Raw genomic sequence first — 25,291 nt, 5'->3', positions numbered from 1 at the left:
CCTAAAATGCATTCGTAATTCAAGTATTCACAATTATTTGCAATGGCAATCAACATTCTTTTCATCACTGCGATTTGCTACCTTCTTTTCTCTTCATTCTCACTCACTTATACACATGCAATTATTGGTTTAAATAATTGAGTTGATTTTTGTTGTTGTTGTATATTGAATTGTTTGTTCGAAAAGAATAATTTAGTTCAAAGAAATTTGTATTGAATTCAATTCGGGTTGCTGTGTATACTCTGCGGCGAAAAGCCAAATTGCTAAGGAAATATACCAGAATATGAATTTGTATTTGATGGGAAAAAGTCATACCAGTTCGCTGTTGACTAGAATAGTACAAGTTATGAAATTAAAAATTAAAGCCGGATGTAAAAAAAAAAATTTAAGGTACTTGGTGTTTTTGTTACTTTTATGTTTATAAGTAAGAATATTTAATAATTTTCATTCAAAGTTTCTCTCATTTATGTATTTTTCGAAGACAAAATCATGTTAACCCTTAACTTACGATGTGGTAGAAAATTCCAAACTCTCTCTCCTTCTGCCATGCCTCTGTTTTATGTCTATTTAACAGAACCTGAAATCGAAACACCAAAACCCGGGCATGAAACCCGAAAAAAAAGTGGCTTCTAACAGCGGCTTGTTCATGCAAAGGTCGTACATACATAGGAGTATTGTCTTTGAAGCACATACTATTTTCTGCAATTTTAGGAGTGCATAATAGTGTACAATATTTTCACTTATAAATATAGGAATTTATATAAATTGTTTTATTAAATTAAATTAAATTAAAAAGGAACAGTTTGAAACAATAAAAAGGCTAAATTTATCAAAAAACGAGGTGTGTTCAAAATGTATCGCTAATTTTGAATTTTCGCAGGTTACGTGTGTATATTAGAATTTCGATTTTTTTGTCGTGATAGGTTGGTACTCATGTCTCTCACTCGTGCCGACGAGTTAGGCCATTTTGAATGTTCTGTTAATTGTTGACAGCTGCTTTGCTTGAAAAAGATGGATCAAAGAACCTGTATTAAATTTTGTGTGAAAAAACGAAATAAAGTGCGCGGATGCATTCCGAATGTTGACTGTGTCATACGCAGAAGCTACTTTGGACCAAAGTAACGTTTATCGGTGGTACCAAATGTTCTCAGAAGGCCGAGAAGAAGGGAACGACGAAAAGCGTGCCTGAGCGCCGCACTCCCGAGCGCTTCAAGAACAGACGCAAAAATCGATGAAGTGGAGAAAATGGTATTGGCCAATGGTCGTATCACCGCTAGAGAAGTTGCTGAGGATCTAGACATATGAGGTATGAGACGGGTCGCCGCAAAATTCGTACCAAAACTGCTCAATTTCGACCAAAAGCAGCATCGCATGAACTGATGAGATGAGATGTTGGACTCTGACCGCGACGAGCCAAATTTGCTCCAGAGGGTCACAACTGGTGACGAATCGTGGGTTTATGGTTATGACGTGGAAACCAAAGCTCAATCATCTGAATGGGAGCTGCTGCACGAAGCAAGACCGAAAAAAGCGCGCCAAGTTCGGTCAAATGTAAAAGTTTTGCTTACCGTTTTCTTCGATTGCAGGGGCGTTGTGCATCACGAGTTCTGGCCACAGCGTAAAACGGTCAATAAGGAATATTACCTGTGCAATTTGCGCGAAGCAATCCGCCGGAAACACCCGGCTTTGTGGAAGAACAAAAATTGGCTCTTGCATCACGATAACGCCCTTGCTCGCACATCGTTGCTTGTGCGCGACTTTTTTGGCTAAAAACAACACACTAATAATGCCACTGCCACCGCATTCCCCAGATCTGGCCCCCTGTGACTTTTTCTTGTTCCCGAATCTGAAGAGGCTCATGAAAGGACGACGCTATGATTGACAAGATAAAGACGGCATCGAAGGAGGAGCTGAACAAGATAAAAAAAATGATTTTTTGAAGTGCTTTGAAGATTGGAACAGACGTTAGCACAAGTGCATAATATCTCAAGGTGATTACTTTGAAGGGGATAGATATTAATGAATAAATAATTTTTGAAAATTTTCGTAATTTGAATTCGTAATACTTTTGGAACACACCTCGTATACGGCTTTAAAATAACTATGCAAGTAAATAAGTAAATATCAGGTCAGTCCATAAGTTCGCGCGTTTTTAAATGTGGTTTTAAAATTAATAATAAAAAAGATGTTTAAAGTATTTATTTATCAATAATATATTTTCCTTCATTATTTACAATTTCTTCCCAACGTTTAGGCAAATTTTTAATTCCCTGCTCAAAAAATGTGTTGTCCTTGGAGCCAAAAGCTGCATTAGCTCTCATCCGAGCTCGTTCAGCTTGCCTAATGTTTGCTTTGCGGTATGAGGTCTTGCGTTGGCGACGGAGAGTCTATGCGGAACCCATTTTCCCAGCTTTGAAACCTTTCACAACTGAACCAAGTGCCTGTGAACAGTTGAATGCGATGAATTTAACCTCTGAGCTATCATATCGACTGTCAAATTTCGCTCAGCTTCTAAGAGTTCGGTTCAGTTACCACTTCGGAATTTTGAAAATCTCTTTTGCGCAGTCCTTACACTCACGGTATCCTTTTCGTGAACAGTGTTTATTTCTGCAGCAACAGTTGTTGCATTTTTACCACTTTTATAAAGAAAATACAAAATATGCCTCTTATACGCGTTGGAAGATTCCATTTTATTTTTTAACAACACGTGCTTCTATCCGCGACTAAAATCACTTGTTGAAATCACAATATATCAAAGAAAATATAAATAGTTCCTTTATATTCCGCGAATAATTTTTTGTATGCAAAAATCGTACAAAAGTGAAATTATGGGTAAAATACGCACTAACTTATGGACTGACCTGATGCAAGGCCGGAGCGACAGCGCGATTTTCTCAAAATGGTGTTTTCGAAGTCGGTGACTAACATTACTCGGAAACGGCTAAGCCGATTAGTCTCAAATTTAACTTGTTAAATATATTTTTTAATAATTAATGGAAGATTTTTTCTCACCGATAAATATTTTTTTATAAACAATTTAATGCCGAAATTTTGGTCAAAAATCGATGTTTTTTTTTTTTGGAGAAACCGCCATTTTGTCAAAAAATGTATTTAGCTAATTTCTTCTATTAATTACTAGATTTAACATTGCTTTAACGAAACCTGTTTGGTTTTTTTAATTTCAGAGTATCCAGTTGTAGTGACCCCGCAAAACGTCTTTTTTTAGAGGAGCTCCCGGAGATCAGTTGTAGCTCCTTTCCAAACAAATCTTTGGATAATAATATAATATGTGTATAAATTTAGAGAAATAAATTTAAAAGCTTTCTCAGAAAAATTTCTGGAAAATTCGCTTTTTTCCGGCCTTCTAAATGGAATACAACCCCTTAAAGGTGGTGGCACTAGACGAACAACTGTGTAATGTACATTTCACTGTCAAAGCAATGTATTGGTAAAGTAGAAAAAACATGAATTCGCCTTGTTTCATTCTGGACTGACAGCCACAGGGACACGGCGAAAGAAAAATCAAACAGCTGACTTACAGATACGACCTTTAATAGATTCGCCTTGCTATAGTTTGTAAGAAAGCTTGTATTTGTAAATTTACCAGCTAAAAAAGAAAAAAAAAATACAGAGGTGAGCATCAGACATTTTCAGTTATATCACAGTGTCTACGCCCCTCATTTTATATTTAAGCCGCCTTCTTGATTGAATTTTCACACCGATTTCATCACTAGGGTTTTCGATATCAATAACACGTTAGTAGAACTGATTTCCGGCTTTTGATTTATTTTGTCTCGGTTTTTTGTTTTTCTTAACTCATTCCCACCTTTCCAACTCACACGTGGTGAACCATAATTTTTTAGCAAAGTTGGTCAACACAATGCCCTTCTTCCCCTTTAGCTAGTCAGTGATAATCTATTATAATAAAAGCTCTGGGTGCAGAAATGTCACTTACAGTCATATGCAATATTATATAAATCTGTTTAAAACTCACATTTTTGGCTACCATTCAAAAGCACACCATAAAAGTCGCATAGCCGCTTCAGCGAAAATACACTCAACATAGACGGGTAAACAAAACTATTGTGGCAGACGAAAATTGCCATTTGACATTGTTGTTCTTCAATTGCGTTTGACAATTGATTTTGATGACACAAAGGACACGAAAAACGAACCGGCACACACAACTTTGCGCTTTTTAGTTAGTACCCGTATGTATGTTGCCTCGCCTGTTTACGCTGACAGCCACTCTACTTGTACGTACATTTGGCAGAACAACTACGACTACTTGAATTTGTATTGATAAGTAAACTTCCTTGTATATTCGAGGATGTGTGCTTTTGTGCTTAAAGAGTGCATACACTCGTCGCCTTCATCGTACCGATAACGTTAGTTTTATAGACACTCTCAAATGTATTTGTGTGTGTGTTTATCCCCTGCCATCATCTACTTATTTGCTCTGAGCTGCTCGTTATCTTCGCTTGTCTGCCAAAACTTGCGCTGCCTTGAAGATGATTGTTATTGCAATAGTTTTTGCTTGTGGAATTTTTTATGCTGTCTGTCATTTTGGAGCCCCTTGGGTATTTCATATAATACGTACGTATACCCCCATTCATTTATTTCTGAGACACTTTTAGCTACTTACTATGTCGTAACTGTTTTTTTGTTTTTTTTTTTTTGTTCTTTTGTCACTGCTGTTTGTTTGCCTATGTAATAATAGATTCGGAATTACTTTTATCCGTCATCACTCTACCTATTGCCTTACGTTTTTATCTCTTCAAGAGCAAACTATGACACTTGTAAGACAGTCATTTGGATTATTGTTGTTTTCTTCACTTTTCTCTCAATTCCCTTCAATCCGTTATGATTCTTATCGATTTATGTATAGGTCTAGGTATACATATGTATGTATGTGTGAGCATCGCTGATTGCTGTCGCCTCCATTGTATTTGCGACTTTTCGCTCATTTGCACGTCTACTAACTCAGGCACTATAATAAACTTAGCACATGCAAACATACATATAAAAATACATATGTACATATATACTCCTTTGTGCACAATAATAACAACGCTATTTATTGCAAAGTTTAGACAATTTTGTGTATTTTTAACGATAAAATTTTAATTTTTTATTTTTTAATTTTCATTATTATTATTATTTTTTTGACAATTTTTCAATTTTTTATTTAATTTTTTTGTTTTTGACGATAAATTTTTGTATTTTTAAATTTTAATTATTACTTAGTGTTTTTTTTTTTTTTTTTTTTTTTGATAATTTTGTAATTTTTTTTATATTTTTGTTTTGGGAAGTTTTTTATTTTTTATTACTTACATTTTTTTAGACAACCACGGTTTTTTTCTCCAATAAATTTGTTTCTAAACTTTTCTTCGATTTTTTTTTTTAATTTTTGGCAAATTTTTTTTCGAATTTTAAAATAATTTTTTTTGATTTTTTTTTTTTTAATTTTTTGCAAGAATAAATTCTGGTTTTCTCCTCTTTTTCTTTTAATTTTTATTATTTTTTTTTTTAACAATAAATTCTTTTTTTTAATTTTTATCAAAAATATAGTTCATACTAAAACAAAAAGGTCTGAGCATCAAAGTAAGCACAAAATTAAAAAAAATTAAAATTTCCAACTTTCCAGTTTTTTATTCAGAATTTTTAGAAGAATTCTGGACATGCAGCTCTGGACATAGTCCTTTAAATTTTGCTACAACAAGTTAAAATTTGAAGTAGTTATAAAATCGCTTTAGTGTTTGATACTTTTTTCCCTATTCATTTTTTTTCCTTATAACGAGTACTCGAATTTTTTTTTATACGGAAACAACACGTGATTTTTTATACACTAATTTTTCCGGAATTTGCACCAAAAGTTGTATGGGAAAACTTGTCCGCCGGGAAGCGACCTCCATTGAAAAAAACAAAAAAAAAAATGTTTCTATCAATTGCTGCACTTCACTCCATGGGTAGTCTAAAACTTCAGCGGTTTTAGTTGTCTGCTTATACGGTTACGGTGGCCGCCAGTCGAAAACTTGCTACAAAGCTATTCAGATGAAAGTTTTCTAAAAAATCTGACTAAAAAGTTTCAAAACAGAAACTTTGCTGAAATTTAAATTAAGGTTTGCACAATTATGTATTTTGTAATAAATTTTGTTCAATATATTTTGTTCAAAATTTTGTAAAAGTTCCGAGCTCTGAGTTATATGGTTTTTGTTGTAATAAGAGCCATATTTTCATAGCCCAATAAAAAAACTTAAAAAAATATTAATAATCAAAGGTTCGCAATATGTCGTGGAGCTAATATTGTGAGCACAACTGTACATACCTTCTATTCTACAAATATATAGTTCCTTACTACTTAGCTGCTATTGTTGCTGTTTTCTTCATTTTATTGTTGAGTCCTTTTCCTGTTCACCATAGCTACTTTAGTCAATCAATTGCTGGCGCTGCTATTTCTCATCGCTGTTCTTGCTGTTTTTGCAATAGATGTACGAGTACGTACTTAGTTCGGTTGCTTGTCACCGTCACTCAACTTCAGAACCAGCCATCAAGGAGTCAACGCGTCGCGCTCCTCCGTTATATGAGACAGCATGCAGACAACTAAAATACGTATGTATGTATGTATGTGTGTAGTGTAGAAAGCTTACAAGTGCCCTGCTCATTGTTTAGTTTCGCTGCTTCAATTGTTTTTAGTCGCTTCTTAAGGCGACACCCAAACAGATATGTTTGTAGCTCAACCGCTTCTCTCCTCGCTTTTCATTTTAAGAGTCGCCCTCTTTAAGTTATTTCCTCAGCGATTTCGTCACTTGCATTGTTGCTATCAGTATGAAGCTAGTAAAACTGATTTCCGATTCTTGCTTTATATACTTTTAGGTTTTTGTTTTTCGTAACTCCTTTCCCGCCTCACCACTTTATGTGTCTGTTCCGCATTGTTTTTCCCATTGTTGCTAAGTGTTTTTTCTGTTGTTGCTAAGTGTTTTGCCAATAAGCACTTAGTTCGCCCAAAGTCCCTTGAGAAGGTTGTGAGTATTCTCGACTCACAAATCTATATGCAGTACATACCGCCGCGTTCGTTTGCCTGTGAATGTGTGTGTAGCTGTGCGCAACGGTTCCTTTTTGTAAATCGGGTTTTGTTTCTATGAATATTTCTATACAGGTATTCTTCCATTATTGTCAGTAAAATGAGTTCATCTACAAAAGTAATGTGGATAAAAAAAGTTAAGAAGTGTACAAAAAAACAATGTTTTTAAGTTTTGCAGAATAGTGTCAAAAATATTCAGCAAATGTAGTATCAGTTTAATAGATATATGGCTAAAGCTATTCGTTGGGACATTTATTGGTTTCTGTTTTTGCTGAAATAGTTTTTGATTTGTTCTTCAATGCTGCTTCAAAAGGTAGCGTGACCGCAAAGATTTTTATCTACCCTACTTATCTAAGTAAGATATTAAGAGTAATATCTGAAGCTACTAAACTCATTCTCTTATACTTCTTCTTTATTTGCCTATGCATTTACGAATGTATAGCGATCACACAATCTCTGCTTTTAGCTGCATTTCATAACTCTGCTGCATTGCCTATGCCCATCCAATGTCTTATTTTTCGAAACCAATACCTTCTATTTCCGGCCAGCGTTAATTTCCCTTCAATTTTTCCTTCCAGTATTAATATGTGGTTCTCGGTATTTCTCAGTATGTGTCCTATGTTAGAAATCAAATCGGCCCACGGAATTTTCAATTTTCGTTTAAAAATCCACATTTCGGAAGCCTCGAGTCTGTTCATGCCATTTAAGATTCATATGGAAATCATGGCAGCTTAAGATCTTTCTAAGCTTACAGCATTTATATCTAGCCAATTCTATTCTAGTTCTTATTTCGATTGATGTATCATAATCTTGATTAAGCAGCATATAAAATGTGTGAAATTTTATGCTTTTTCTTCTATCTGTACACTGGGAACCAACCATCAGTGTATGATTAGCAGCTGCGCGTGCGTGAGCTTTTGTTTTTTTGAGCCCAAGTAATATAAGTATTTTGGAGATGGTCCTCAACTTTTCTGAAAATTGGTTTGTTTTAAGGCTTGAGTAAACGAAGTAAGCGAAGTAAACTGAAAAAATGTAATAATATTTTACAATTTTTTTTCTATTTCTTGGGATGTAATATATTTGTAATGTAATGTAATTTTTTAACCAAAAATAGAATAAAGTTGAATTCTTTTAATCAAATTGGAAAATAACTTAATTTTTTGAAGTAAAGCTTCTTAGGCGTCGATGGATGAGCGAGAATGGAGAGGAAAATTTCAAGGCCATGCAACGTTTTGGGCATTTTCGCTCCGCGATGGAGAAAAAAGATGTAACGTAGAGGAAAAGGAGAGAGAGAGCTATACCTTATTTATATCTTAGATACAATTTAGGCTATTTTCCCTGAGTTTTTCTTTGTGGTTGCTAATTTCTAGAGAGAAATAACACTGCCTACTTTTTGGCGCTCATTTTCGTTTCCTGGCTAGTGCTTGTGCGTACTATAAAGTGCTATCCATTCCGGCGCTGGATTTATTGGTATTGCCTTGTGGTAATTTGTGCCGTTGCTGCGGTTCTGGAATCATTGCGTTTGTGATAAACGCTCGGTTGATAAATGCTCTGAATAGTGCGCGTTGTTTGTGTCCGGCGTTTACCAACACCGGTCGACCCTTCTCCGTTTTTTATAAATTTTGTCTATTTGTATTCTCTGCAAATATTGTGAATTTATTTAGATACATGGATATTCTTTCTCTCTCTCTCTCTCTCATTCTCTCTCGGGTCTCTCCCTCTTTCTTTGTCTACCTTGAAAGTTTCACTTCTGTTATGTTTTTTTAATAGAGGTTTGAAAAAAAATTTATAGAAATAAATTAATGTGTTTTTAATTGAAGAAAAATTAAAAGAAAAAAATGTTATTTCTTTATATTGCGAAAAAATTTGTTAAATCGTGTGTCTGCTTACTAATGTACGTAGCGACACGCAAACGATTTACAAACTCGTATACGAGTAACTTTATGAAACTTTCAGATTTTATTGATCAAAGTCTCGACTATTGAAAAAAATTGGAAATTAGAATAAGAATTAGGAAAAAAATAAAAAAGAGGAATTAAATTCTTGTTCAAAAACTATTTATTAATTGGACAATATCCATTTCGTTGCCTTTTTTAATGATCTTGTACTCTATTTACACTTGTGCCAATACTTTTCGAATTCTCAAACCACCTGGGACCAAAAAACGTTTTAGTGTGGTTTGAGCTCTTCCAACTATGCAGACTTCATCCCTATAATCGTGGCAAATCTCTCTCCTTTCAGCGATATTTTCTGTGTTAGGAACCAGTGACGAAAAGGGTGAGTACGGTGGCTGAGACCAAAATATAATGTAGTTTGCCTTATGATAAGAAACTGAAAAAAATTGTTCAGGATTGGAACTAGTTCGGATTGGAGTTTCATCATATCTGCTATATTCTTAGCGACTGAATAACTCTTCAAATCGTCGGCATGTATATAATAGAAATTTGGCGAACGAAAAGCAAGAATCAATGCCATTTGTAAACAGAATAAACAGCAATGGACCTAGATTGCTACCTTGTGGTACGCCAGAAGTTGCGAAAAATGCTTCACATTCAACATCATCGACGTGTGACAAAGCACCGCCTTCGACTCAAATAGGATTTAAGCCATTAGAGAAAAGTAGTGAACTTGTCGATCAACACCGTATGTGAAACTTTGTCGAAGGCTTTAGAAAATTGAGTGCAAATGCAATCAACTTGGCACCCAGAAGGGAATACCCAGATACAATACTCACTAAAGAAAGTCAGATTTGTAAAAGTAGAACGACCCAATACAAATCCGTGTTGATTCGAGTAAATTGAGCATATAATAAAATAAAATATTAAGCCTCTTTTTATTGTACAGCATTTTGCCTGTGGCTTGCACTCAAAATGCTTGCCTACTTTTCATACTAAAAAAGTAAAATTTCTATGTAATTAAATTCCCTTTAACAAAACCAACTCTTGAATATGCAAAACTGCTTACGAATAGAATGAATGGAGATATTTACACTTAACTTAAAAAAATGTATTTTCACTGCACAGAAGGACTAAACAGCCTCTACAACAATTTAGATTTAATTATTTATTGCAATTTCCTATTCATTGAATAATTGGCTAGAACAAAAGTCCTTAAATGTTGCACAGTAGACTTGGTGCAGCATTAAAAGTTGCAGCAACACTTAACTCGTTGTAATAACAACTGCAAAATAGCTGCTAACCAACTAATACCTAAATAAGTAAGTTTGTGCTTTTAAAGTAGTTGACCAACGTTGTTAAACAGTTAGCAGGAAGCTTGATAAGCGCTTGTGTGCTGAGAGAGTGAAACCTGTGGAGGACACCAAATTAAATTACCAACTGGAGCAAGGCGTTGAGTTAAAAGCTTTAGCAAGTGGTTTACTTCAAAAATTTATATAAAGTTATTTGCACCGGCTTGTGGATGGGGTGTGGACGAGCAGATATTTGAAAATGTGGATATGTGCAGAAAGTCTGAAATTTCCCATCAACTCTCTGCCACTTGGGCTCTTTGTCGAGATTAAAAAGTTTTTGAGTTTATAGAATGCAACGTAACTAAAGTAAAAAATCGACAAGAAAAAAGAAAGCAGCGGTAAAGCCAAGTCTATTAAAATTCGCTTATATGTGTATGTTGCTAATTTGCCGTAACAATTTGAATACATATATTTATAACTTTTATAAATGGACTCTTGTTCACACAATGCGACAATACTTGCTTTTTACTTAAACACTCACCAGATTATCAGAGTTGGAACGAAAACTCGGTGCGTCGAAGAAAGGAATAAATTATTGAATATCTACAAGTAAATGGAATTGGTTGGGTTAAGTTACGGTGATTGCCATTCTGCATAGGTATGTAAAGGGACCCATTTAGCCGTGGAGGTTCATTGTGATACCAATAATTTGGGCTAAAGTCTCCCGCTCTAGTTCCTAATGTATTGATACCCTTTCGTGGCTCTTATAAACGAGAAATATTGTGAATAGCTTCGGATTCTTAGTCAAGATATCCAAGGAAGTATACAATTGAAGTAGCCGAGAAAATCTTCAGTACTCTCCACTTTCTCTTCATTCCTGCTGTTGTGGTAGAAGTCATCTGAGGGAGACCCCATACGCTTCCCATGTATTTCCAGTAACCAGTGATCGGTGAAGTTACTAACTACTCTACTAATAGAAGTTCGTTCGATCGAGATTGATGAGGAATCACTTTTGCTTTCACTAAAACTCATAGACAATGAGAGTTTTAGGTTGTACTATCAGAAGGACGGAGGAAATTTTAAACTAAACATATAAAAGCTGAGTGGGGTTTTCATTTGATCCCAAGAATAATTATTTTGGATCTAAATGGGGTTAGAAACAATACGAATATCAAGCTTGGTTGAGTTTCATTGACCATTAATCGAGGTACAAGCATTCATCCAAAATTAGGTGTGCAAATTACCATTCCTTTTGTAACGTATTTTTGAGGTTCATCATTTGCATCAAATTGGAGTAATTTTGCTTCATTTTTAATTGTTTTTTCTTTAGTTATTTATTTGAGAAGTAGGCGCAGTTATTGGATAAGACTCCTCTCATCGTTGTGAGCATTTTGGTATACATATATGTATCTATATTTTTCATGATTTCTTTATGCATTTGCATAAAACACATACAGCTCGGTATAAAAATGATAAAAAAACTATGCTAACTTCATTGTAGAAATAAAGCCAAAAAAAGTGCGTGTAGCGGAGTACACATAACAGAAGTGAATCTTTTAAGGCAGACAAAAAAAGACGAATAGACCCGAGAGAGAATGAGAGCGAGAGAGAGAGAGAAAGAATATATTAAATAAATATAAATAAATTCACAACATTTGCGGAGAATACAAGTAGACAAAATTTGCAAAAGTCGGAGAAGGGTGGACCGGTGTAGGTAAACGCTGGACACAAACCGCGGCAACAATGCGCACTACTCCCACACAAACGCAGCGATTCCAGAACCGCAGCAACGGCACAAATTACCGTAAGGCAATACCAATAAAACCGACGCCGAAATGGATAGCACTTAAAGTACGCACAAGCACTAGCCAGGAAATGAAAATAAGTAGGCACCCAAAAAAACGCCAAAAAAAATTGGGGCCAAAAAACGCCTCAAACAGTAGTCACCAAGGAAATATAACGCCAAAAAGTAGGCACCAAAAATATATTTCCTACAAATTTGCCCCAACAAACAAGCGCCAAAAAGTAGTCAATGTTATTTCTCACTAGAAATTAGCAACCACAAAGAAAAACTCAGGGAAAATAACCTAAATTGTATCTAAGATATACCTATATAAGGTATAGCTCTCTCTCTCCTTTTCCTCTACGTTATATTTTTTTCTCTCTCGCGGGACGAAAATTCCCAAAACGTTGCATGGCCTTGAAATTTTACACTCCATTCTCGCTCGTCCATCGACGCCTAAGAAGTTTCACTTCAAAAATCTTAAAAATCTTATACGAACTAATGTTTATTTACTATGCCTTTACCGAAGCATGGAATTTATCTACATACAACATTCTGCGTCTTCTTCTACTTCATTCTTCATGCGTGCTGCTCTCTTTTTCATAGCTTCAGTGCACTGAAATTTTGTTCCTTTTATCGTAGTGCAGCTTTTACCTAAGGAAGCAGATGTAAGAAGTCAAACGGCAGAAGATCAGGGAGAAAAAGGCGGATACTGGATACTGTCCTGTAAGCGTGGTCGTGGTGGTCATTTGCCTGATGTTATTTTCCACTATTAACGGCCTACCTTCCTCTTTATAATGAAATAAACATCCGATCATTTATATTAAAAAATAACATTTTTCTTTGAATATCAAAATAACACCTCTTATTGGAAAACCCTTTATTTGGAATGCTTTTAAATTTTCAGTAGCGGGTTTTGCGCGATTCATGTGAAATTTCACAACAATTCGTTGCTTTATTGTTACAGTTGACATTTTTCCGTTGGAATTAAAGAAGACGAAAACTATCACCATTTTCATTTATTTCAGCAGCGAGAGGTACCTCATTCGAAAGGGAAGACTACGCGCTGAACAAGTGGTGGTCGCTGGCGTGTGCCACATGCGTAATTTTTTTATAACATCAACTTTAGTCAATTACAATTTCATTCACATAAAAACTTTCATGAATTTTCCTAGGCCACGAGCAAAAGCTTTAAATATTTCATAAGACTTTCTTTTATTTTGGATTGTATCAAAAGCTGAAGTCCTTAGCAGGTGTTCCTTTAAGCAGTTCACAAGTGAAATAGTTCTCTATAACTATTACGCTTTTCAACAAACAAATAAATACTAAATTTTTCACATTCCTTAAATCGCGATCTTAATGTCCCACCGCGATATAGCTCCCCTCTGGGCAATGCGAAGCAGCATGTGGGCAAGCTTAGAGGTTACGGCCTAGCGTGACCGTTGCAGCACGTGTTCATGTCTTGAATTATAGAAGATAGAAGCAAACAGTTGATAGAATAACTCAAGTGAAGTCAACTCACTCCTTCGGCGTGGTACTCATATGACGTCTTTGGTGTTACCGGCTATGTCTCTCATTAGCTAGACTCTCTAATTCCTTCGTGTGTCCGATTCTTAGCCAGTCGCTTAGACTGAAGTTGGTTATTAATTAATGTAATACCCGCACGAACGACAATGTTGAAAATTTTATTTCTTCATAAATCATTTATTAAAGCATTTTTGTAGATTTCCGGCATTTTTTTATACAAACAGACCTGCAAGGGAGCGCACAAAATTCTGTTTTATTTTAATTTATTATTCACCACTGGTGCCAACGCTTTGATGTACAATTTTAAATAAAATGTTAAATGTTTGATATTTTTGAATCTCTCCTTTTAATTTCCTTTCACAATTGAACAAAAAATTATACCTTAAGCTTTATTAAAAAAAGTATTTCAACAATTTTAATAGGGGTTCCAAAAACTAAAATTTTCTAGGAAAGATAAAAAAGTTATTAAATACGAACTACAACTACGGCTTCACAGAAGACCACAAGCTGATCCTTTTCGAAATCGATTTCGTTCGGGAAACCTTGCCAACCCGTAGGAACCCTAAAAGAACTGATTTGCCCCTTTTTCATAGGGTTTTCAGCAAGAAGTTGAACTATAGTAAGTTTTTGACTAACACAGCAAGTTAGACCCTTAGAGAGGTCCTATCAGACTACGTCTTGCTCCCTGGTGGAGTAAGTCGCTGACCGACTTGGAAGAGAAGGTTAGGAGAGTCTTCAATAAATGTTATCAAATAAGGAAACTTAAATATTACCGAGTAATTTTCAAACTGTAAGACTTGGAAAGAATACTGCGAATCCATTGAATCCGTAAAAGACTCAGCAGGGCCCTCACCAAGGACCATTCATGTAAGACTCTTGTCAAAAGAGAGAATGGGGAGTAGGTTGAATCTCCAGGCGAATCTTTAAAAATTATTGTTGATGCCTATTTGCCGAAAAATTCAATTGATCCAGTCTGTAACGAAGGCGCGAATTGGCAGAAAGGGTTACCTGCCATGTCCCTGAAATCTGTCCTGTCCGTCAACAGAATAAACTGGGTAATCGAGAGCTTTTCCCCTTTCAAATCTCCAGGAGTCGATTATATGATGCCAGCGATGCCTCAGAAAACTAAAACCTTGGTGGTCCTTCAACAGATCTTTATGGCGTGTATCTCGTTTAACTACGTGTCTGGTGGTATTCATTCCTAAGACAAGAAGGAGGGGCCACGTCGTGGCCAAGGACTTCAGACCCATGACTCATACCTCCTTTATTATCAAAGTGTGCTAAAGAGTGATCGACTATCACATTCGACAGCACTTGGAAACCAGACTTTCTCCAGCTCAACACGCCTACCTGAAAGGGAAATCTATCGAGACAGCCTTACATGAGGTAGTAGGGACTATAAAGAAATATCTGGAGGGAAAACAATTCACTATGACTATAAAGGCCGCCACTTTATAGACATAGAGGGCACCTTTAAAAATGTTACGGCTGGGTCAATTGCCACTGTTCTAAATAGGCTGGAGGTAGAAAGTCCTCTCTACCTCTGGATCTCGTCCTGCTTGGTGGTAGAGAAATATATACTGGGCAGGAGGGGCTAAAATCACTAGGTTCGTACATAGGCCTCTTCTTTGGCTGGTAGCTATTGATGAGGCCTTAACTCGCTTGAATAGGTTTGGGATAAAGGTGGAAGCATATGCCGATGACTTGGTCCTAATGGTCTCTGCACTGTCTACACTCAGTAGTGGGGCTGCCAGCTGCGGTCTCACAGTCAACTCTGACAAAACGGAGTTGATGCTATTCACCAGGAAATACAAGCTTCCGCCTTTTAAGCTTCCAAGACTGAACAACCAATGTCTTACACTCTCATCGGAAGTCAAGTACCTCGGGGTAATACTTGATCCCAAGCTCCACTGGAAGCTGCACATAGAAAATCGAGTTAAGAAGGCCAGTATAGCTTTCTACGCCTGTAAATGTATGTTCGACATAAATGGGGTCTCAAGCCAGGTGTCGTACTTTGTATGTACAACTTAGTGGTTTTGCCAATTTTGGCATACGGTTGCCTAGTTTGGTGGGTAGCTCTTCAGAAGGGCTACAACACCACTAAATTAGAGAGAGTGCAGAAAACTGCATTTGGGGCATCACTGGTGCTTGTAGAACATGAGGATCTGCAAGTTCACTCCATTGCTGCTCAGAGCGCTGTAAGTTTTAAGGAGATTCGCCTCTGGAGGCAACTTCCTGTGGGACATAAATAGCAGCATCTTGAAGCAGATCTCCCTTCCTTCTCTGTATATCGCACTAATCTCTTCATCCGCAAACTAGGTGTTGAGGGTACGGTACCACCGCCTTCACTGACGGATGGAAGATGGAATCTGGAGTGGGAGCGGGGGTTTTCTCTAAATCAGACAATATTTCGGTCTCCTTTAAACTCCCGGAAACGAACAGCAGAGGTCTTCGCGATCTTGCAAACATGCAAAATGCTTAGGGTTCCTGGGCACAGGAATATAGAGGGAAATGAAATTGCCAATAAGCTTGCCACGAAGGGGTCGACAGAACCGATTTCAGAACCTTCAGAACCTTTCTCAGCCATTGGTGTCGCCTTGACCGTTGTTAAAGGGAAACTACACAATTTCTTTCTAAAAAAAAAGCGCAAGACAGATGAAGGTACTTATGCGGAGCAGCTTGGAGTTCCGTACAACCTCTATTGCGGAAGCTGTGGATATCCTGCAGAGAAAGAGACTGTTGAACACTTTCTCTGCAACTGTCCGGCTCTGGCGGCTAGGCGCTTGAGATTCCTTAGCGTGCCCATTGGGAATTGCTTAAAGAAATTCTCCAGCCTAGATCCCTTTTATCTCCTCCACTACATCAACAGCAATAAATGGCTGTAGACGGTTTTCTCTTCCCTAAATTTTTTCGCAGGTAGTGGTCCACATTATGGTATCAAAAGGGCACGTAAGTGCTAATTGCTAATAGAGCTCGGCCAGACATCTAACAGAAGTGTACGCGCCAATTATTATTTATTTTTTTTCATCCCTGGGAGCCATTTCACATTTCACATTTTCCGTTTTTTTTTTTTTTTTTTGTTTTTATTATAAATGCTGTTTTTCCGCAAATCAACTTTTTGGCTTACACAGCGATAAAACTTGAAAAGTCAAAAACGTTACTCCAGAGATACCACTTTCCTTTAACAAGTTTTAAGGGGCCCCGTTGGTCTAGAACTCGAAAATTTAGGTTTTTTTCAGGAATTTTTTTTACAGAAAAAAAATGAAAAACGATATTTAAATTTTTTACGCCTTTTACTTAACTTCTTTTACATACAAAAATGAAAAAAAAAAATTTTTTTTAATTTAACAATTTAAAAAATAGCGCTGAAAAAAGTCGTCTCGAGATAAATGAGTTTAAAAATTGAGGTACAGGAGCGCGCGGGCCTCTGTCTGTCTATTTAATGGGCTGCAGAAGCTATAATATTGGGAATTTCATCATGAAAATTTTACAGCACATTCTTAAAAGTCTATACTTTCGAAATGTCAAGAAACAAAACATCGATTTTTTTGAAATTTCTGGACCCCTTTAAGTTATAGTGAGGAAGTTTTTTCGACGCCACTCGTTCAATTTTCAATATTTTGAAAATTTAGGGAAATATTTCTTCACTTATTCTTTCATTCTTATGTCAAAACTGACTAAACAATCTTACTCTACAGTGCGTTAAATAACTATAAAATATAAATTTCTTGGCAAGTTCTGATAACTTCTTTGCTTTGTATTTCATTTTGGTAATTATTTTGTGTAAAAAATGCATCATTCTTCTGAAAAACCCATGTAAATTTTATTTTTAAACTTTTTATAAATTTAAAATAAGCTCGAACAACTATCATCAAAATTTTTAGAAAGATTTCGTGTGAATTTTGAAGCAATAAAGTTCGAATTTTAGTTGGCTCAGAAATGGCGTTGATTTTTGACAATTTTTTTATTTTATTTTTTTGGTGGTCTTGCGCATTTTCTACATGCAACGCAACGAATGCTGATAGCGCCAGAGCAAAAAAAATTCTAAAGCATGCACGCAATTTTTAAGCATCATCAAACTATGATTTTTTTATAAAAGAGTTCAATGAGTTATAAAATTGCATACCAAAGATAGTGCTTAGGGCCCGATTAAAAGGCAAGAAATGTTGATGGGAATTATTTGAGTTTGTATAAAATTTGTACAAAGTTTCAAACTTCATTTCGTGTGGCTTTTGCAGAAGTATGAACTATATGTCAAAATAATATTTTTAAAAATCACTCGACTTTAATTTACATTTTGTACAAAAACTCTGAATTCAATTAAATAAACAAAGAGTAATGAAAAAATAGCACTGACAGGCGACATTCCAAACTATCTGCACAAGCGAATAGCAGTCCAAAATCGGCAAATGCGCTTTCATAAACACATCCATCCATATGTACGTAGTTACGCAAGTCTTGACTGTTCGAAAATCCTTGTATTTGGTGTTTTTTTTTTTTTTGTAAGTCCACGCAGAAGTTAAGGCCAAAATGACAGGCGAGGCGGTCATGCAACTGGAATACTTAACCTATTTTCGAACTGGTACGAGAGCGCAAACAAACCAACAGCACAACAACCTGCGAATTGCCACAAAGATAAGTCAAATACAACAAAAAGCAAGAAAAAATAGAAGGAAAAGAATAAAAAAATAAGCACAACAACAACCAATGCATGCAGTAAAGTGAGAATAAGAACGTTAACTTCAACTACAGGACATTTAGCAAAGAGTAAAAAATAAAAATGAAAAAATCTCGTTTTCGAAACTCAACAACAGCTGCTGCCTCTCAATTTGGCGCTTTGACTTAGACGTAAGTCATCTGACAGCACTCGAATTACTTTCCTTTCACCATTTTAGTGACTTTGCGACCTAATTTGCAGAACTTTGTGCGCGCATTTTACTCTCTATAAGGCACTGGTGCACTTTGAGGGGTTTCATGTTTTTTTTTTGTTTTTTCTTAACTTTCATGGCAAAGCAAAAATTTCAAGGCAAACACAAACGTTTCGTTGGACCATTTCGTGGTATTTTTAGAGACCGTCTGAGTAGCAGCGGTTCACTAGAAACTCAGTTGCAGGCATAGTTGGTGATTATTTTTTTTTTAAATCGCGTAGTCTGCATGTTTTTCCCCCCCTCTTTGACCTGATCTCAAATTACGCAACTTATAAGTAGTTTTCAAATTTTTTTAAACTTGCTGGAAATCTTAGTCTTATACTCATATGGGACGCTTTAAAGCCTAAAAGGCGCTAGCGAAGTTTTTTTTTTCAAAATTAAATAGCACCGAATTTTGCAAAAATTAGACGAATTTGACAATACAGCTTTTTCTTGCGCGCAGTTTAAAATAAAATTTAACTATAAATAAAATTAAATTTTTTTTTTTATATATATATTTTTTTGATATAGGGTACATTATTTTTTGGGGCATTTTTGATTAATTTGGTGCTAGGAAAAGTGTGAAAAACTTTACGGTTTTCGAAATATTCGGGCTTGGACGCCCATTTTTTAAAATGTTAGTTGGAGGGTCCATTTTTTGTCTGCTCTTAGTTAAAAGGTATATAAATTAATAAAAAGCGCGAACTAAATTCTAACCATGCCGTGACAGTTGGAAATGGCTGTTTAATACAATTTTACATTTTTAATTTTCCACTAAGAGTTTCCTAATTTCAGATTATTACAAAGAAAAATTGTGTATGGAAAATATTCTACAAAATATTTTAAAAGCTATTTAAGTTGCCATGATTTTTATTATGGATTTTCTATAACACTATTATTACCCAAAGTTTAAAATCGAAATATTAGCTTTTTGCTTATTTTTTGACTTAGTCTAACATTTGAATGTACTGCGCCAACTAAGATTACTCATACGCTCAGAGGGACTGCAAATAATGTTTGAAGAAATATTCGGTCGTGTTTCGTGAAAAATTTGTTAAAATTTCTCGATTTCGAATTCAGTTACAGTGTAAACCATGATTATTCCACAAGTTCGTGCGTTTTTGAAAGGTGGTTTTAAAATTAATAAAAAAGATGTTTAAAGTATTTATTAATCAATGATATATTTTCCTTCATTATATACGAGTACAATGCTTTTCCAACGTTTAGGTATTTTTTTAATTCCCTGCTCGAAAAATTGTTTGTCCTTGGAGCCAAAATACGCTTCGATATCCCTTTTGGTGATAATCACAAGGTGCAATATCCGGAGAGTATGGTGGATGCGGCATTAGCTCCCATCCGAGCTCGTTCAGCTTGCCTTGCTGTATGAGGTCTTGCGTTGTCGTGGTGAAACAAAACTTTGCGTCTATTCACTAAAAGCGGTCAATTTTTGTTAAGTGCCTCATTCAGGTTTGATAGCTGATGGGAATAACAATCAGCAGTTATCGTCTGGTTTGGTTCCAGAAGTTCATAATAAATAATACCGGCCATATCCCACCAAATAGACAGGAGAATCTAATTGGGGTGAAGGCCATCTCTAGGGGTCGGTTCTGGTGTTTCATCTGTATCTAACCATTGGCGTTCGCAAACAGGATTATTGTAAAGGACCCATTTTTCCCGCCAGTAATGATACGGTTGAAGAAACTTTCATTTTCAAGCCATTGCAGCAGCTGAGAACACACATTCACTCTCTGCTGAAGGTTGGCGACGGAAAGTCTATGCGGAACCCATTTTTCCCGCTTTGAAACCTTTCCCAACTGAACCAAGTGCCTGTGAACTGTTGCATGCGATGAATTTAACCTCTGAGCTATCATATCGACTGTGAAATTTGGCTCAGCTTCCACGATTTCGAGCAAGGCGTCGTAGTTAAAGACTTCAGGATGACCAGCGCGCGGGACATCCTCCACGTCGCAGTTACCACTTCGGAATTTTCAAAACCACTTTTGCGCAATCTTTATATAAACAGTATCCTCTCCGTGAACAGCGTTTATTTCTGCAGCAGCAGTTGTTGCATTTTTACCACTTTTATAAAGAAATAAATAGTTCCGTTATATTCCGCGAATAATTTTTTGTATGCAAAAGTCGCACAAAAGTGAAATTATGGGTAAAATGCGCACGAACCTATGGCCTGACCGATAGCTCAGATCTAAAATATGGGCCACCCTCGTGAGCAAAAATTATGAACGTACCTGTATAAAGCCCTGCTACGACTTGTGCTTACTTATGGCTGTGAACTGTGGACGCTGAAAACTAACGAGACAAAACAGCTAATGTGATTTGAAAGAAGAGTGCTCCGAAAGATCTATGGTCCGCTTAGACTGGCAGATGGCAATTATCGCATTAGGCACAATGCCGAACTGGAAGACATAGTTAATGTATAATAAGATTTATTTAGTCTCAACGACTTATATGGCTGGAACATGTGGTTAGAATGCCAAGGGAGTGATCAACGAGAAAGGCACTAGATCTTCGCCCAATCGCAGACAAAAAAGTGGACGCCCGAGAAAAAGGTGGCTAGAAGATGTGAAAGCTGATCTTAGCAAAATGCGCGGGACACTTTAATGACTCAACCAAAAATGTAAGACTGCGAATCAATGTCGCTAAAACTAAGTCCCTGGAAATGAACAGCTTGCTCCAAAAGAGCTTCACAAGACAGCTATGGCAATCAACAGGGACTAACGCCTTTATTAGCGATGCGGAAGTTGCACACGTTTGTGAAACGATATCTTAGAACTATCCTCCTTATCTGGTGGCCCGACAACTGGATTTTGAGCAAACAACTCCTTCATCGAAGCGGACAAAAACCAATAAAAATTAGGACAACGAAAATGGAAGTGGTAAGCCGGCGATGGACATAAACAGAATGACGCTGCATTTGATCGCACCGCAGAAGCACCCTAAGGATCTTGCCGACGTAGGCTTAATGAGGAATTTTTAAAGCTTGAGGAATCTCTCTCATATACTCAAATTAAGATGAAAGCGTGAAGTAGGTAACATTGGCATACATTTGTTTCGGCACTATGCGGCCTAAGCCGGCGCAATAATGACTAATAATTGTAATAATACCCTCTTTATGATTCGGTTTTAGGCGTCAGGTGGTGCTGAGGTAGAAAATATCAAAAAATTCCATTATGCGTGTGATTTGACTTAGAACCAGAAAGTACGGATGTATGTTTGAGATGGAAATAATATAATTAGTCATCCTACCGGAAAAATTTATAATTTTTAAAAGTGGCATCGTACGTCAATCATATTTGTCACTTGTGGACTAGACAGCTCCGGTATACAAACAGACAAGCAATAGAGTGCTTAAATTACAAACTAAAGATTTCCATCTCCCGAAACTTTTTTATTTTTATTTTGTGAAAAATTTAGTTAAAAAAATTGTCTTTTTTTGCCGCCTTATAAAGGGTTTTTTAATAACAGCTGTTATTTTATATGCAAAGAAAAATGCAATTTTTTTTAGTATAAATTATCGGATGTTTTTTTCATTATAAAGAGGAAGGTAGGCGGTTAAAAAAAAAAATACCAGTCTAACGGTTAGACGCGATAGAAGTGAAACCTTCCGTAAAACAAACTGAGAGAGAATGATACGAAAGCAGCATTAGGAGCGGGATAATTATAGGTTCCTTATAATATTGCTATAAAGTTCATATTTTATTTTCTTCATTTTCATCATTATTATTCATCCTCAATGTTTTCAATTTCAACAAATGATACGAGTGGCTTATGATAGCTAAAATATGATACAAATGCTTTGGTTTCGATGTTGTCAACATATCTTTGAAATACCGCGTCAATGGTTGTTTTTGATCGTGTTGTCGATTCAGTGCGATTGTTACACATTTTTAAATTGAATGTTGTATTGAGAACGTCAATTAAAGGAACCGCTGTGTCCAATGCAAAATTTACGTTAAAATCGCCACTTAAAATCATTGGAACTTTATTGTAATCTTTTCTAAGTATCCGCGATACTTCTGGTGTATACTTTATTAAATTTTCGTGAATGAATTCCGTGATGCTATTTATTGATTTTTTTTTCTGTCGATATTCACGGCACTTGTCTGCATTATTTTTCGGCATAATTGCGGTAAATATTTAAAAATGAAAATATTTACGAATATAAAAATACACACGCGGTTGCTATTATGAGCGTCCCCAGCAAAACCTGCGTGACCGAAACTCTAACACAATTACATTTTTTTGAATGTTACAAACACATATGCACGCAGGTTTTGCTGGGGCGTGACCGAAACTCTAACACAATTACACATATGCACTCGTATTTGTTTGAAAATCGACTTTTTTTTTGGTTCTCCGTCACCTTTGGAAAATGTGTAAACAGTAAGCAAACTTTATTCATATATTTTTCCTCATTTTTGCATCAGTAAAATTAAACGAACGCCGTAGCCGAATGGGTTGGTGCGTGACTACTATTCAGAATTCACAGAGAGAACGTCAGTTCGAATCTCATGCCATTAGCAGGCAATGGCAAAACACCGAGTGTATTTCTGCCATGAAAAAAAGCTCCTCATAAACATATCATAAAATAAAATAAAATAACTGTATAAAAAATTTTTTTTCTTGTGATTCGAACCAAGGATTTTGGATCGGAAGCTCACATTGCTAGCCGTTCGGCTATCGCGCCATGCTGTCGGCGCTGGCCTAAAAGTTATTTAGTTCGTCGCTACGTTTATATCAACATATAATATAACGCTTCGTAGCCAAGAGTGTCGCTTTTTTCGTTTCATCGAGTCTGAAATCATTCCCAACGATGCTAAAGAAGTTTTCACTTCAAAAAAATAAATAAATAATTGGCGCGTACACTTCTGTTAGGTGTTTGGCCGAGCTCCTCCTCCTATTTGTAGTGTGCGTCTTGATGTTGTTCCACAAATGGAGGGACCTACAGTTTCAAGCCGACTCCAAACGGCAGATATTTTTATGAAGAGCTTTTTCATTGCAGAAATACACTCGGAGGTTTGCCATTGCCTGCCGAGGAGCGACCGCTATTAGAAAAATGTTTTTATAAATTTTGCTTTTACCGAGATTCGAACCAACGACCTCTCAGTGAATTCCGCACCAACCCATCCGGCTAGGCGGTTAATAGTGGAAAATAACATCAGGCAAATGACCACCATGACCGCGCTTACAGGACAATATCCTTTTCATGAAATTTTCCATAACCGAATTGCACAATGGCTGTCCTATGTCCTCAATAGCCTCACGAATTCCATCTTTGAGGTCTTGACTCAACCCTGGGCTGTTGGCGTATACCTTCTTTTTCACGTGGCCCCAAAGAAAAAAGTCACAAGGTGTTAAATCACAAGATCTCGGTGGCCAATTGTGATCACCTCTTCGAGAGATAACACGGCCCGGAAACTTTTCCCCTAAAAGATCAATAGCTTCGTTGCTTGTGTGGCACGTAGCGCCGTCTTGTTGAAAATAAACGTTGTCCAGATCAATACCATCCAATTCCGGCCATAAAAAATCATTAATCATCTCTCGATAGCGCAATCCATTCACCTATAACACCTGTTATTGGAAAACCCTTTATAACGTTAACAAAAAGGTTGAAACGATTATCCAATATAGATTTCACACACGAGAATAAAATATACATAAAAAAGTTTTAATTCAGATTTAAACACTAACTCTGCGGTAGCAATTTTTGAGCCTAGAAACTTTGTTGCTTATTTATAAATATTTCCTAATAATTTTCTCTAAATGCTTGTGAATCAAACCAAATCAACGCCTCACTATGGGCCACAAGACCAAAAAATTTGGCCAAAAGTCATTGAAAGATTTTTCAAAATGCAATATAGTATCATAATATAGATAAGTGAAAGTAGTTATTTTGTAAATGTTATAAGTTTTAATGAAATATTTAAGCTTGTAATATAAGTTAATATAAGTGTAAGGCTTAAATGATCACCATATAGCTATTGTTCTAAACTGTCACTGTTTTACTGAAATGTAGTATTTGTCATTAATTATATTGCATTTTCTCATTAGTTGCAATCATGTAGTATGTGAAAATAGTCAATAGCTGAAAAAATAAATCTGATGTTAGAAATATTGAGAATAATTGTGAAAAATTTTGTTTTTTTTTACTACTTGTTAATACGCCGATTGAGCCTTGCGCAAAACTCCAGAAGCTATAAACAATTTCTTTACATTAACGTCTTCAGTAGTTCATATGTAACAAGCTAAAGGTGCGGTTTGCTGCGGTTTTTCATTTTCTTTTAAAAAAAATGAAGTTTACTGATCTATGCGCGAGTTGACTGTATATCAATCATTTGCCAATAGGGTGTAAAAAGTTAACCAAGTATTAAGAGTCACACAATTTTAACTTATTAAGGGCCGGTATCGTTTTATTTAGGTATGGAAATAGAGAGGGATGCATCTACTGGCACAATATCAATTCATCAAGAGCATTATGTGAATCAACTTCTTAAAACATGGGGAATGGACTCATGCAAGTCGGCAACTACACCTTGGGTTGATGGCACGGTACTCAAGAAGTGTGAGAAGCAGTGTAAAGATATTGACGCGATGCGATACCAAAGTTTAATCGGAGGGTTGATGTACCTGGCGGTAATATCTAGGCCAGATATCGCCCATGTTGTATCTAAATTATCACAATTTAATAATCACCCACATGAAGAACATTTTAAAGCTGCCAAGCACGTGTTACGATATTTGAAGCAGAGTTCAGCAGCGAAAATAACTTATTCATCTACTGGCGA

The sequence above is a fragment of the Anastrepha obliqua genome, chromosome 2 (genome assembly GCF_027943255.1).
Source record: "Anastrepha obliqua isolate idAnaObli1 chromosome 2, idAnaObli1_1.0, whole genome shotgun sequence".
Taxonomy (NCBI): Eukaryota; Metazoa; Arthropoda; class Insecta; order Diptera; family Tephritidae; genus Anastrepha; species Anastrepha obliqua.
Note: the sequence above shows the minus strand (reverse complement) of the source record.